Source organism: Dendropsophus ebraccatus, chromosome 4 (assembly GCF_027789765.1).
Source record: "Dendropsophus ebraccatus isolate aDenEbr1 chromosome 4, aDenEbr1.pat, whole genome shotgun sequence".
Lineage (NCBI taxonomy): Eukaryota > Metazoa > Chordata > Amphibia > Anura > Hylidae > Dendropsophus > Dendropsophus ebraccatus.
In genome coordinates, this window is record NC_091457.1 from 21,179,844 (window position 1) to 21,193,347 (window position 13,504).

Here is a 13,504-nt window from a genome sequence, read left to right on the forward strand (position 1 = left end):
CTAAGACAGCTCTGCTACATCCGATATCACTAAGACAGCTCTGCTACATCCGATATCACTAAGACAGCTCTGCTACATCCGATATCACTAAGACAGCTCTGCTGCATCAGCTATCACTAAGACAGCTCTGCTACATCAGCTATCACTAAGACAGCTCTGCTGCATCAGCTATCACTAAGACAGCTCTGCTGCATCAGCTATCACTAAGACAGCTCTGCTGCATCAGCTATCACTAAGACAGCTCTGCTACATCAGCTATCACTAAGACAGCTCTGCTACATCAGCTATCACTAAGACAGCTCTGCTGCATCAGCTATCACTAAGACAGCTCTGCTACATCAGCTATCACTAAGACAGCTCTGCTACATCAGCTATCACTAAGACAGCTCTGCTACATCCGATATCACTAAGACAGCTCTGCTACATCCGATATCACTAAGACAGCTCTGCTACATCAGCTATCACTAAGACAGCTCTGCTACATCAGCTATCACTAAGACAGCTCTGCTACATCAGCTATCACTAAGACAGCTCTGCTACATCAGCTATCACTAAGACAGCTCTGCTACATCAGCTATCACTAAGACAGCTCTGCTACATCAGCTATCACTAAGACAGCTCTGCTACATCAGCTATCACTAAGACAGCTCTGCTGCATCAGCTATCACAGACAGCTCTGCAGCATCAGCTATCACTAAGACAGCTCTGCTGCATCAGATAACACTAAGACAGCTCTGCTACATCCGATATCACTAAGACAGCTCTGCTGCATCCGATATCACTAAGACAGCTCTGCTACATCAGATAACACTAAGACAGCTCTGCTACATCAGATAACACTAAGACAGCTCTGCTGCATCAGATAACACTAAGACAGCTCTGCTACATCAGCTATCACTAAGACAGCTCTGCTGCATCAGCTATCACTAAGACAGCTCTGCTACATCAGCTATCACTAAGACAGCTCTCCTGCACCACCCACCACTAAGACAGCTCTGCTACACCAGTTACCAAGATTGCGGAGGAAGAGAAGAGGAGGTTACACAGGATCCCACACACTACAGCCGATCTTATCTGCTCCTCTCAGCCCCGGCCACCTCCCCCACCTGCCAGCCGGCTGGATCCTCACATGTGCTGCACTTCCCTCGGCCTCCTCTCCCGCGTCTCACAGACCCCCGCTCTCCCTCTTCATCCTCCCCACCTCCAGCCTTCTCCGTCCTCCTCTCTCCGTGACCTCCCGCTCTCCCTCTCCAGCCGCTCTCTTCTGTGCAGCTCCGGCTCCTCTCCCGGACCTCCCGCTCTCCATCTCCTCCGTCCTCTCTCCCGGACATCCCGCTCTCCCTCTCCTCCGTCCTCTCTCCCGGACATCCCGCTCTCCCTCTCCTCCGTCCTCTCTCCCGGACCTCCCGCTCTCCCTCCAGCCTTCTCCTCCGTCCTCCTCTCCCGCTCTCCCTCTCCAGCCGCTCTCCGTGCAGCTCCGACTCCTCGGCATAAATCATCTCTCTGATAAGAGAGTCTGGCGGAGCCGGACTCTGTTATCAGAGAGACACCAGCAGCGGGGGTCTGTTACACACAGTAGCCGACCCCCGCTGTATATGGACCGGGCTCAGGAGGGGTCAGATGCCGCTGTCAGTGTGACAGCGGCATCTATACACTTAAATAGCCGGCACTAGCAATAGCTAAGTGCCGGCTATTTGAAATTGGCGCCAATGGGAGCAGAGGGAGGGACAGCAGAGGAGGAGACTGCAGGGGGCAGGGGGAGGCACATAGAGAACACGGTCGGCGCTCAGCTAGCCGCCCACCGTGTTCTCAGCTTAACTTAAAGTTTCGATACCAGGAAATCCTGGTATCGAACCGTTTTTTTGCCCGAAATATCGATAGTAGTATCGATATTTCGGTGCATCGTGCATCCCTAATGTATAGTGTATGTCCTGTATATGTAGTGTGGAGATGTAATGTATCGTGTATGTACTGTATACGTGTTTTGGAGATAAACTGTAATTTATATACTGTATATTTAATGTAGATCTATAATGTATAATTTATGTTATATATGTATTGTGGAGATGTATTCTATAATGTATGTACTGTATATGTAATAATAAATAATAATATTAATAATAAATATATTTATTTGTATTATTTTATATTTATATTGTAATATTTTTTAGACTTTTTTATATTTTATGTTTATATTGTAATATAAAGATCTAATGTTTATTGTGTGTACTGTATATGTAAAGTGAAGAAGTAATGTATAATGTATGTCCTGTACACAGTATGTAGTATATAGATGTAGATATTGTGTACACACTGTATATGTATTGTAGAGCTGTAATGTATAGTGTATGTACTGTATATGTAAAGTGAAGAAGCAATGTATAATGTATGTCCTGTATATGTAGTATATGGATGTAGATATTGTGTACACACTGTATATTTATTGTAGAGATGTAATGTATAGTGTATGTTCTGTATATGTATTGTAGAGAAGTAATGTATAGTGTATGAACTGTATATGTAGAGCCGGGAAGGTAAGTGCATGTTTTTTCTCCCACCCCACAGTGTATGTCCTATAGATGTAATGTATAAATGTAACGTATAGTTTATGTCCTGTATATATAGTTTGGAGATATAATTTATAATGTGTATACTGTTTAAGTAATGTACTTGTGCATTATATAGTATGTCATGGATATAGTGTGGAGATCTAATATATAATGTATGTCCTGTATATGTAATGTAGGGATGTAATGTATAATGTATGTACTGTATATATAATGTAGGGATGTAATGTATAGTGTATGTACTGTATATGTAGTGTGGAGAAGTAATGTATAATGTATGTCCTGTATGTGTAGTATATGGATGTAGATATTGTGTACACACTGTATATGTATTGTAGAGATGTAATGTATAGTGTATGAACTGTATATGTAGAGCCGGGAAGGTAAGTGCATGTTTTTTCTCCCACCCCACAGTGTATGTCCTATAGATGTAATGTATAAATGTAACATATAGTTTATGTCCTGTATATATAGTTTGGAGATCTAATATATAATGTATGTACTGTTTATGTAATGTAGAGCTGTAATGTATAGTGTATGTACTATAAATGTAGTGTGGAGTTTAAACCTATAATGCATGTACTGTATATATATATATATATATATATATATATCATGCAATGATGTAATGTATAGTGTATGTACTGTATATGAGGTGTAAGAATTTTATTGATAATGTATGTCCTGTATATGTAATGTAGAGATGTAAGGATGTCGAGGAGGTAAGTGCATGTTATTTTTTCACCCACCCCGTATTGAATGTCCTGTATATGTAGTGTGGAGATGTAATGTGTAGTGTATGTACTGTATATGTAATGTAGAGATGTAATGTATAGTATATGTCCTGTATATGTAGCGTGGAGATGTAATGTATAGTATATGTACTGTATATGTAGTGTAGAGATGTAATGTGTAGTGTATTACTGTATATGTAGAGCTGGGAGGTAAGTGCATGTTTTTTTCTTTACCTATCCCATAGTGTATGTCCTGTATATGTAAAGTGAAGAATTCATGTATAATGTATGTCCTGTATACAGTATGTAGCATATGGATGTAGATATTCTGTACACACTGTATATGTAGTGTAGAGATGTAATGTATAGTGTATGTTCTGTATATGTAGTGTGGAGATGTAATTTGTAATGTATATACTATGTATATTACGTAGATGTGTAATGTATAGTGTATGTGCTGTATATATTGTAGAGATGTATTCTATAATGTGTGTACTGTATATGTAATATTAAGATCTAATGTATAGTGTATGTACTGTGTATGTAATGTGGAGATGTAATGTATATTCTATGTCCTGTATATGTAATGTGGAGATGTAATGTATATTATATGTCCTGTATATGTAGAGCCGGGAGGTAAGTGCATGTTATTTTTTTCACCTACCCCATAGTATATGTCCCACATGGGCTTTTCCCACATCTATCATGATCCTAAATTGTCTTCTGTATCTGGTTTTGGAGAGTAATAAAGTTCCCCCCCTAGAGTCCTAGAGTCCATGTAGAGATGTAATGTATAGTATATGCTCTGTATATATAGTGTAGAGATGTAATGTATAGTATATGTCCTGTATATGTAGTGTGGAGATGTAATGTAAAGTATATGTACTGTATATATAGAGACGGGGAGGTATACATGTTTTAAAAAAACTGTAATTTATATACTATATATTTAATGTAAATATGTAATGTATAATTTATTTTATATATGTATTGTAGAGATGTATTCTATAATGTATGTACTGTATATGTAATAATAAATAATAATAATTATATTTATCTGTATTATTTTTTATTTTATATTTATATTATAATATTTTTTATATATTTTTTATATTTTATGTTTATATTGTAATATAAAGATCTAATGTTTATTGTATGTCCTGTATATGTAAAGTGACGAAGCAATGTATAATGTATGTCCTGTATACAGTATGTAGTATATGGATGTAGATATTGTGTACACACTGTATATGTATTGTAGAGATGTAATGTATAGTGTATGTACTCTATATGTAGTGTAGAGATGTAATGTATAGTGTATGTACTGTATATGTAATAATAAATAATAATAATTATATTTATTTGTATTATTTTTTATTTTATATTTATATTATAATATTTTTTATATATTTTTTATATTTTATGTTTATATTGTAATATAAAGATCTAATGTTTATTGTGTGTACTGTATATGTAAAGTGAAGAAGTAATGTATAATGTATGTCCTGTATATGTAGTATATGGATGTAGATATTGTGTACACACTGTATATGTATTGTAGAGATGTAATGTATAGTGTATGAACTGTATATGTAGAGCCGGGAAGGTAAGTGCATGTTTTTTTCACCCACCCCACAGTGTATGTCCTATAGATGTAATGTATAAATGTAACGTATAGTTTATGTCCTGTATATATAGTTTGGAGATATAATTTATAATGTGTATACTGTTTAAGTAATGTACTTGTGCATTATATAGTATGTCATGGATATAGTGTGAAGATCTAATATATAATGTATGTACTGTATATGTAGTATATAGATATAATGTATAGTGTATGTACTGTATATATAATGTAGAGATGTAATGTATAGTGTATGTCCTGTATATGTAATGTAGAGATGTAATGTATCGTGTATGTACTGTATACGTGTTTTGGAGATAAACTGTAATTTATATACTGTATATTTAATGTAGATCTATAATGTATAATTTATGTTATATATGTATTGTGGAGATGTATTCTATAATTTATGTACTGTATATGTAATAATAAATAATAATATTAATAATAAATATATTTATTTGTATTATTTTATATTTATGTTGTAATATTTTTTAGATTTTTTTTTATATTTTATGTTTATATTGTAATATAAAGATCTAATGTTTATTGTATGTACTGTATATGTAAAGTGAAGAAGTAATGTATAATGTATGTCCTGTATATGTAGTATATGGATGTAGATATTGTGTACACACTGTATATGTATTGTAGAGATGTAATGTATAGTGTATGTACTGTATATGTACAGCCGGGAAGGTAAGTGCATGTTTTTTTCACCCACCCCACAGTGTATGTCCTATAGATGTAATGTATAAATGTAACGTATAGTTTATGTCCTGTATATATAGTTTGGAGATATAATTTATAATGTGTATACTGTTTAAGTAATGTACTTGTGCATTATATAGTATGTCATGGATATAGTGTGAAGATCTAATATATAATGTATGTACTGTATATGTAGTATATAGATATAATGTATAGTGTATGTACTGTATATATAATGTAGAGATGTAATGTATAGTGTATGTCCTGTATATGTAATGTAGAGATGTAATGTATCGTGTATGTACTGTATACGTGTTTTGGAGATAAACTGTAATTTATATACTGTATATTTAATGTAGATCTATAATGTATAATTTATGTTATATATGTATTGTGGAGATGTATTCTATAATTTATGTACTGTATATGTAATAATAAATAATAATATTAATAATAAATATATTTATTTGTATTATTTTATATTTATGTTGTAATATTTTTTAGATTTTTTTTTATATTTTATGTTTATATTGTAATATAAAGATCTAATGTTTATTGTATGTACTGTATATGTAAAGTGAAGAAGTAATGTATAATGTATGTCCTGTATATGTAGTATATGGATGTAGATATTGTGTACACACTGTATATGTATTGTAGAGATGTAATGTATAGTGTATGTACTGTATATGTACAGCCGGGAAGGTAAGTGCATGTTTTTTTCACCCACCCCATACTGTATGTCCTATAGATGTAATGTATAAATGTAACGTATAGTTTATGTCCTGTATATATAGTTTGGAGATATAATTTATAATGTGTGTACTGTTTAAGTAATGTACTTGTGCATTATATAGTATGTCATGGATATAGTGTGGAGATCTAATAAATAATGTATGTACTGTATATGTAATGTAGAGATGTAATGTATAGTGTATGTACTGTATATGTAATGTAGAGATGTAATGTATAGTGTATGTACTGTATATATAATGTAGAGATGTAATGTATAGTGTATGTACTGTATATGTAGTATAGAGCTGTAATGTATAGTATATGTCCTGTATATGTAGTGTGGAGATGTAATGTATAGTGTATGTCCTGTATATGTAATGTATAGATATAATGTATAGTGTATGTACTTTATATTTATAGCCGGGAAAGTAAATGCTTCCTATTTTCTCACCTACCCCCATACTGTATGTTCTGTAATGTATAAATGTAACATATAGTTTATGTCCTGTATATATAGTTTGGAGATCTAATATATAATGTATGTACTGTATATGTAATGTAGTGCTGTAATGTATAGTGTATGTACTGTATATGTAGTATAGAGATGTAATGTATAGTGTATGTACTATAAATGTAGTGTGGAGTTTAAACCTTTAATGCATGTACTGTATATATATATATATATATATATATATCATGCAATGATGTAATGTATAGTGTATGTACTGTATATGAGGTGTAAGAATTTTATTGATAATGTATGTCCTGTATATGTAATGTAGAGATGTAATATATAGTGTACGTACTGTATACGTATTTTGGAAATAAACTGTAATTTATATACTGTATATCTAATGTAGATCTATAATGTATAATTTATGTTGTATATGTATTGTAGAGATGTATTCTATAATGTATGTACTGTATATGTAATGTAGAGCTATAATGTATGTCCTGTATATGTAAAGTGAAGAAGTAATGTATAATGTATGTCCTGTATACAGTATGTAGTATATGGATGTAGATATTCTGTACACACTGTATATGTATTGTAGAGATGTAATGTATAGTGTATGTACTGTATATGTATTGTAGAGATGTAATGTATAGTGTATGTTCTGTATATGTAGTGTGGATATGTAATTTGTAATGTATATACTATGTATATAACGTAGATGTGTAATGTATAGTATATGTGCTGTATATATTGTAGAAATGTATTCTATAATGTGTGTACTGTATATTTAATATTAAGATCTAATGTATAGTTTATGTACTGTGTATGTAATGTGGAGATGTAATGTATATTCTATGTCCTGTATATGTAGTGTGGAGATGTAATGTATATTATATGTCCTGTATATGTAGAGCCGGGAGGTAAGTCCATGTTATTTTTTTCCCCTACCCCATAGTATATGTCCCACATGGGCTTTTCCCACATCTATCATGATCCTAAATTGTCTTCTGTATCTGGTTTTGGAGAGTAATAAAGTTCCCCCCTAGAGTCCATGTCCTTCTAGAGATATTGTCACCAATTCTAACGTCATCGGAGCGAGCGGATCCCGTGAGCACCTGGCGGAAGAGGATCCACAGACCGAAGACCATGAAGAGCGGACCCCCAAGTACCATCAGATGTCTTCAGCATCACCAAGGACACCGACACCGGCAGGAAGGAAGGAAACAGGAAGAACAACATGGACGGAGCCCTGCACAACAAGCCAGTAGGCTGGCACCACCACAGGTAGGTGGAGGCGCTATAAGATCTGCGCTGTATGAGGCATGTAGGACATTTGTTACACCGGTGACCAGATTTCCTCCCATCCATGACCGCACCAGCTCCTAGTGCTGTGCTGGATGAGAGAGAAATAAACTGATTTCGTGTTTTTTATTCCATGCCTCTAATAATTCCATCCTTCTGGTACTATATACAGACTTATACTCTGTGTATAGTACAGGAATATATACCGGTGATTGGATTTCCCTGGGTCACTGACAATGCTGTCATGGGTCTGGGGAAAGAGGTGAGAGATGGCCGGCTATTAAGGGGTGGAGGAGGCCGGATTTTTTTTTTTTTTTTAACCCTCATTATCTGTTTTCTACCTTCCATGAGTCCGTATCAGTGTGATATCCCTGTTCATGGACCCCACAGCTATGGCCAGCATCTTCATATCTTCTAAATTTCCAATTTCGGCTCCCATGATGGGGTATTAGGGGGGGCTGGCCGGGCTCCTTTCAATAAATTATATGACGATATTGACACAAAATGGCGCCGGCTGAAGAACCCGTGGTCAACGGTGATCAGGTAAGTATAGATATACAATACTTCTGCTGGGGGAAATCAAGGGGGAGATAGGGAAGGAGGGCAAAAGGTATTTGAAACACATTACAAAGTTATATAAATCTGTAATATGTTTCAATTACTAAATAATTTTCGCTGGAGTCGTACTTTAACCCCTTAAGGACCTGGCTCCTTTTGTTTTTGCACTTATGTTTTTTTCTCCTCGTGTATAAAAGGCCATAGCACTTGTATTTATTCACCTACAGACCCAAATGGCGTCTTATATTTGGGAAACCAATTATACTTTGCAGGGACACACTTTCCATAAAATATAACTGCAACTCTCCATGTAGAGGCCCCTGGCTTCGCAGATACTCGGAGGTGAGCTGGGAGCAGATATCTGGGTTCCCCGACTGTACCCCTACTGAATCTTCTTTTCTTTCCGTTTCTTCCCTTTCCTATCTATATGTTTGTTTTTCTTTCCTTCTGTGTTTTGTGGTTTTTCATAAGTATGACTTATTGCTTTACGCTTGTTCAGAGAAAGACCAGCAGACTATGTGACGTAGTAGTGTATTACATGTCATAATAACCAAAGGGTTTTCTTCCTCTTTCTCATGCCTTATTGTTTGAAATGCAATGCCATTAGCCTTATTCTGTACAGGCTTTATGTTGTTTTGTATGTATATTATGCCTTTCTTAAAAAATTTTCAGGATGTGATTGAAAATCCGTGCCTCTACATAGTAGTAAGGTCTATAAATAGTATCAGGCCCCTCTGTGCAGTCCCCATATAGCATCAGGCCCCTCTGTGCAGTCCCCATATAGTATCAGTGCAATGTCACACAGTAAGGAGAAAACGTATTACTTACAAATGCTTCTATATAGAGATAATAAAGCTCGGCCTGCACCCCCAAAGCCCCATAACTAAAATATATTTCCCTATACAGAATACAAACAATTGATTCTTAACAATTTCCCCCAGTATTGTTAGTAAATTATATGGGCGCAGTTTATTATATCCAGTTTCCATCTATTTTATGATCCCACCGGCAGCACTTCTGCCCTCAGGTGGTCCCTACACATAACACTGTATATGTAGCCCAGGATCCATGTGGTGTAAAAGCTTTATCACCTGCAATGTATAGTCAGTCCCTGTAGAGAAGCCCCTAGCAGACAGGTTAGAGCAGGGGTCTCAAACTCGCGGCCCGCGGGCCAACTGCGGCCCGCGGGACACAAGTTTGCGGCCCCCACCACTTTACTGCCCGGCGGCCCCCCTCCGCCGCCTGGCCCATTGATCGATCTTGTGACCGCAAGCAGTGTTTTGCTTGCGGTCACAAGAGTCTGTGTTGGACGGCCCCGGGCTGATGCTGCCTCCCTGGGGGTGTCCCCGGGATTCCCGGACAGCACGCGCACCAGGGAGCTGTGTGCGCAGCAGCTGTTGCTTCCGGGTCAGGGAGCGCTGACCCGGAAGTAACAGCCTGGCGCACATAGCTCCCTGGTGCGCGTGCTGTCCGGGAATCCCGGGGACACCCCCAGGGAGGCAGCATCAGCCGGGGGTCAGTCCATAAGAAGGGAGCTGCGACGGGGGATCGATGTGTTAGGTGAGTTGTTTTTTTTATTTTGTTCTTTATCTACTTTGCGAGGGACAAGATATGGGGACAACATCTACAAAGAGGGGGGGCATTTATTTGGGGGGAAAGATAAGGGAGGCATCTATATGGGGGAAAAGTTAAGAAGGGGGCAACATAAAAGAGACATCTATATGGGGGGGAGATAAGGGGGCAACATAAAGGAGGCATCAATGTGGGGGGGAGATAAGGGGGCAACATAAAGGAGGCATCTATATGGGGGGAGATAAGGGGGCAACATAAAAGAGGCATCTATATGGGGGGAGATAAGGGAGGCAACATAAAGGAGGCATCTATGTGGGGGGGAGATAAGGGGGGCAACATAAAGGAGGCATCTATATGGGGGGGAGATAAGGTGGGCAACATAAAGGAGGCATCTATATGGGGGGGAGATAAGGGGGGCAGCATAAAGGAGGCATCTATATGGGGGGGGAGATAAGGGGGGCAACATAAAGGAGGCATCTATATGGGGGGAGATAAGGGGGGCAACATAAAGGAGGCATCTATATGGGGGGGATAAGGGGGACAACATAAAGGAGGCATCTATATGGGGGGGATAAGGGGGCAACATAAAGGAGGCTTCTATATGGGGGAGATAAGGGGGCAACATAAAAGAGGCATCTATATGGGGGGGAAGATAAGGAGGGGACTACATGGGGGGCATCTACTATAGGGGAACTACACAGAGAGGGGCTCCCAAGGAGATGCACATGGGGCCATCTATATGGAAGACTGAGCAAGGGGCCATCTTTACACAGAGGGAGGCATATACTATAAGGGGGGTCACATAGAGTCAGGCTACCCACTAAACGAGGGTGTAAATGGGACAATACAGATGTGCAGTTAGTAGAGAGATGAGGATGGTGCCAGTGTGAGGAGCCTAATATGTTTCTCTGGTAGATTCCGTGGATTCGCGGCTCAAAGAAGTTCTCACAATGGCCGAGGACAGAAGGAGAAGATGATAAAAAGGGAAGAACTCCGATCAATGAAGACGTCCCCTGTGAGTCACCTGATGTAACTTTCATGTTCAGAAAGTTAAATGTTAAGGAACTGTCAATACAGACATTTGAATATGAATAATAATTACATTTGATGACATTGGAATGTTTTTGTAAGAGCTTTTCTTGTGGAAACCCTGATGCGGCCCAGCCTCACCCAGACTCTACCTCCAGCGGCCCCCGGGTAAATTGAGTTTGAGACCCCTGGGTTAGAGGAATTGGAGGATAAGAAGAATAATAGTGTTAGTGTAGGGACCCATCTGAATGAGGTGGCCGTGACGTGGCAGATGGGCTCGCACAATGTGATCAATTGTGCGCTAAGAACCTCACTCCTAGGAACGCTCATTCCTGATAATCGGCAAAAGGACCAGTGATCAGCTGATCAATGACCAACTGTAAATGTGCGGCCAATAACCATGAACTGTTGGGCCGTCTATAAGGGTTCGGCCAATGCAGGAATCAGGAATTGATGATCACTGCACATACGCAGGGGCAGACGCAGACTGTATATTGTGTGTAGGGCCGCAAGACAAAAAAGACGTTAGTGAATATTGTCAGGAAGATTTAGTAGGAATAGAATGGCAGCTTGTATAGAATAATAAGCTATTTCTGTCAGTAGGTTTTGTAAATTTTGGGATGTAGCAGTCACAATTATAGGACCTGTCACCGACACCCCCTTACTGGTAAGGCTAGGTTCACACTGCGTTTTCAGCATCCGTTTAACGCATCCGTTTTTTGCAAAAAACGCATGAAAAACGGATTGCAAAAAACGGATTCATTTGTGTGCATCCGTTTTTCCATTGACTTCCATTATAAAAAAAAACAGATCCGTTTTTTTTGGCGGACCAAAACGGACCAAAAAACGTTGCTGACCCTATTTTTCTGGACGTTAAAAAAAACGGATCCGTTAAACGGATGCTGAAAACGCAGTGTGAACCTAGCCTAATCAGCAGTCCAAGGAATTCAGATTTTTCTATGTTCTTTTCCTCTTGGCTCCTCTGACACCTGATGGAAGCAGAACTGGCAGTATGGAAGCATTTTATTCTCTTCCTGAATAGAATGGAATTCAAGTGATCTGGGATGGAAGCGGGATCCTTGGTGACACAGTCAGGACTCATTGGCCTCCAGTCCATGACACCTCTCTCTCTCTCTCTCTCTCTCTCTCTCTCTCTCTCAGTGGTTGGTGTGTATTAGAGGTCACTCTCTTTAAACTACTCCCTACCTCTACGCACAACAGAGATGGTTTACTTAAAGGGGGTTTCCATGCTTAAAAAATCCTAGCTGTTTAGAAGACGGCATCAAGGCCCCATAATAATCAAAGCTCTATTTGCTGGGTGGTGATCGGCCACAGCTTTTATTTCTCGGGAACCAATCTAACTGTAACCACCTGGCAGGCAACGTCCACCTCACATCTCTGTAGCACACAGTGTGGTGATGATGGACTCCCACCGCTCACGTCCGACCTGCTCCCCCCATCAGATATTCTCCGCCCGCTGTGACTGACCTGATACAGCAAATTATATCACATACATTTATATTCTCTCTCTCTCTCTCTCTCTCTCTCTCTCTCTATATATATATATATATATATATATATATATACTGAAGCAAGAAGTGACCGCTACCATACCACACACAGCGCTTTCTGTTACACTACCAGGGAGGATTAGATGGACGGACTAGATTTGTTGTTAGTGAATAGGTCCAGATACTGGAACATGATTTTTTTCTTCACATTGTTGGTTTGTTTTCATTTTATGTTATTGTGGGGGCGGCCATCTTGCCTGAGCTCTTTCTTACAGACATGGTTTACGGACATGCTTCATGGACATCCCCAGCCCCTATTCTCTATACATAACTTCTATTAAAAAATCTCAAGTCTTTTAGTATATATCAGCTGCTGTATGTCCTGCAGCATGTGCCGTATTCTTTCCACTCTTCACACTATATATATATATATATATATATATATATATATATATATATATATATTTATTATTATTATTTATAAAAACAAACTATTAAAGAAAATATGATTTTATTTTTTTGTATATTTCCAGTGACTGACAGCAGTAAGAGGAAAGTCAGTGGTTACTGTGGCATCTAGATGGTAAAAGCCGTGTGCCAGTTACTTCCAGTGTCCAAACAGCCTCAGTGACAGAACTGGGTAGAGACTTGCTGTAATGTCATCCATGGGGCCATCTGCGGCCTCTGAGGCTACAATGAGGCTA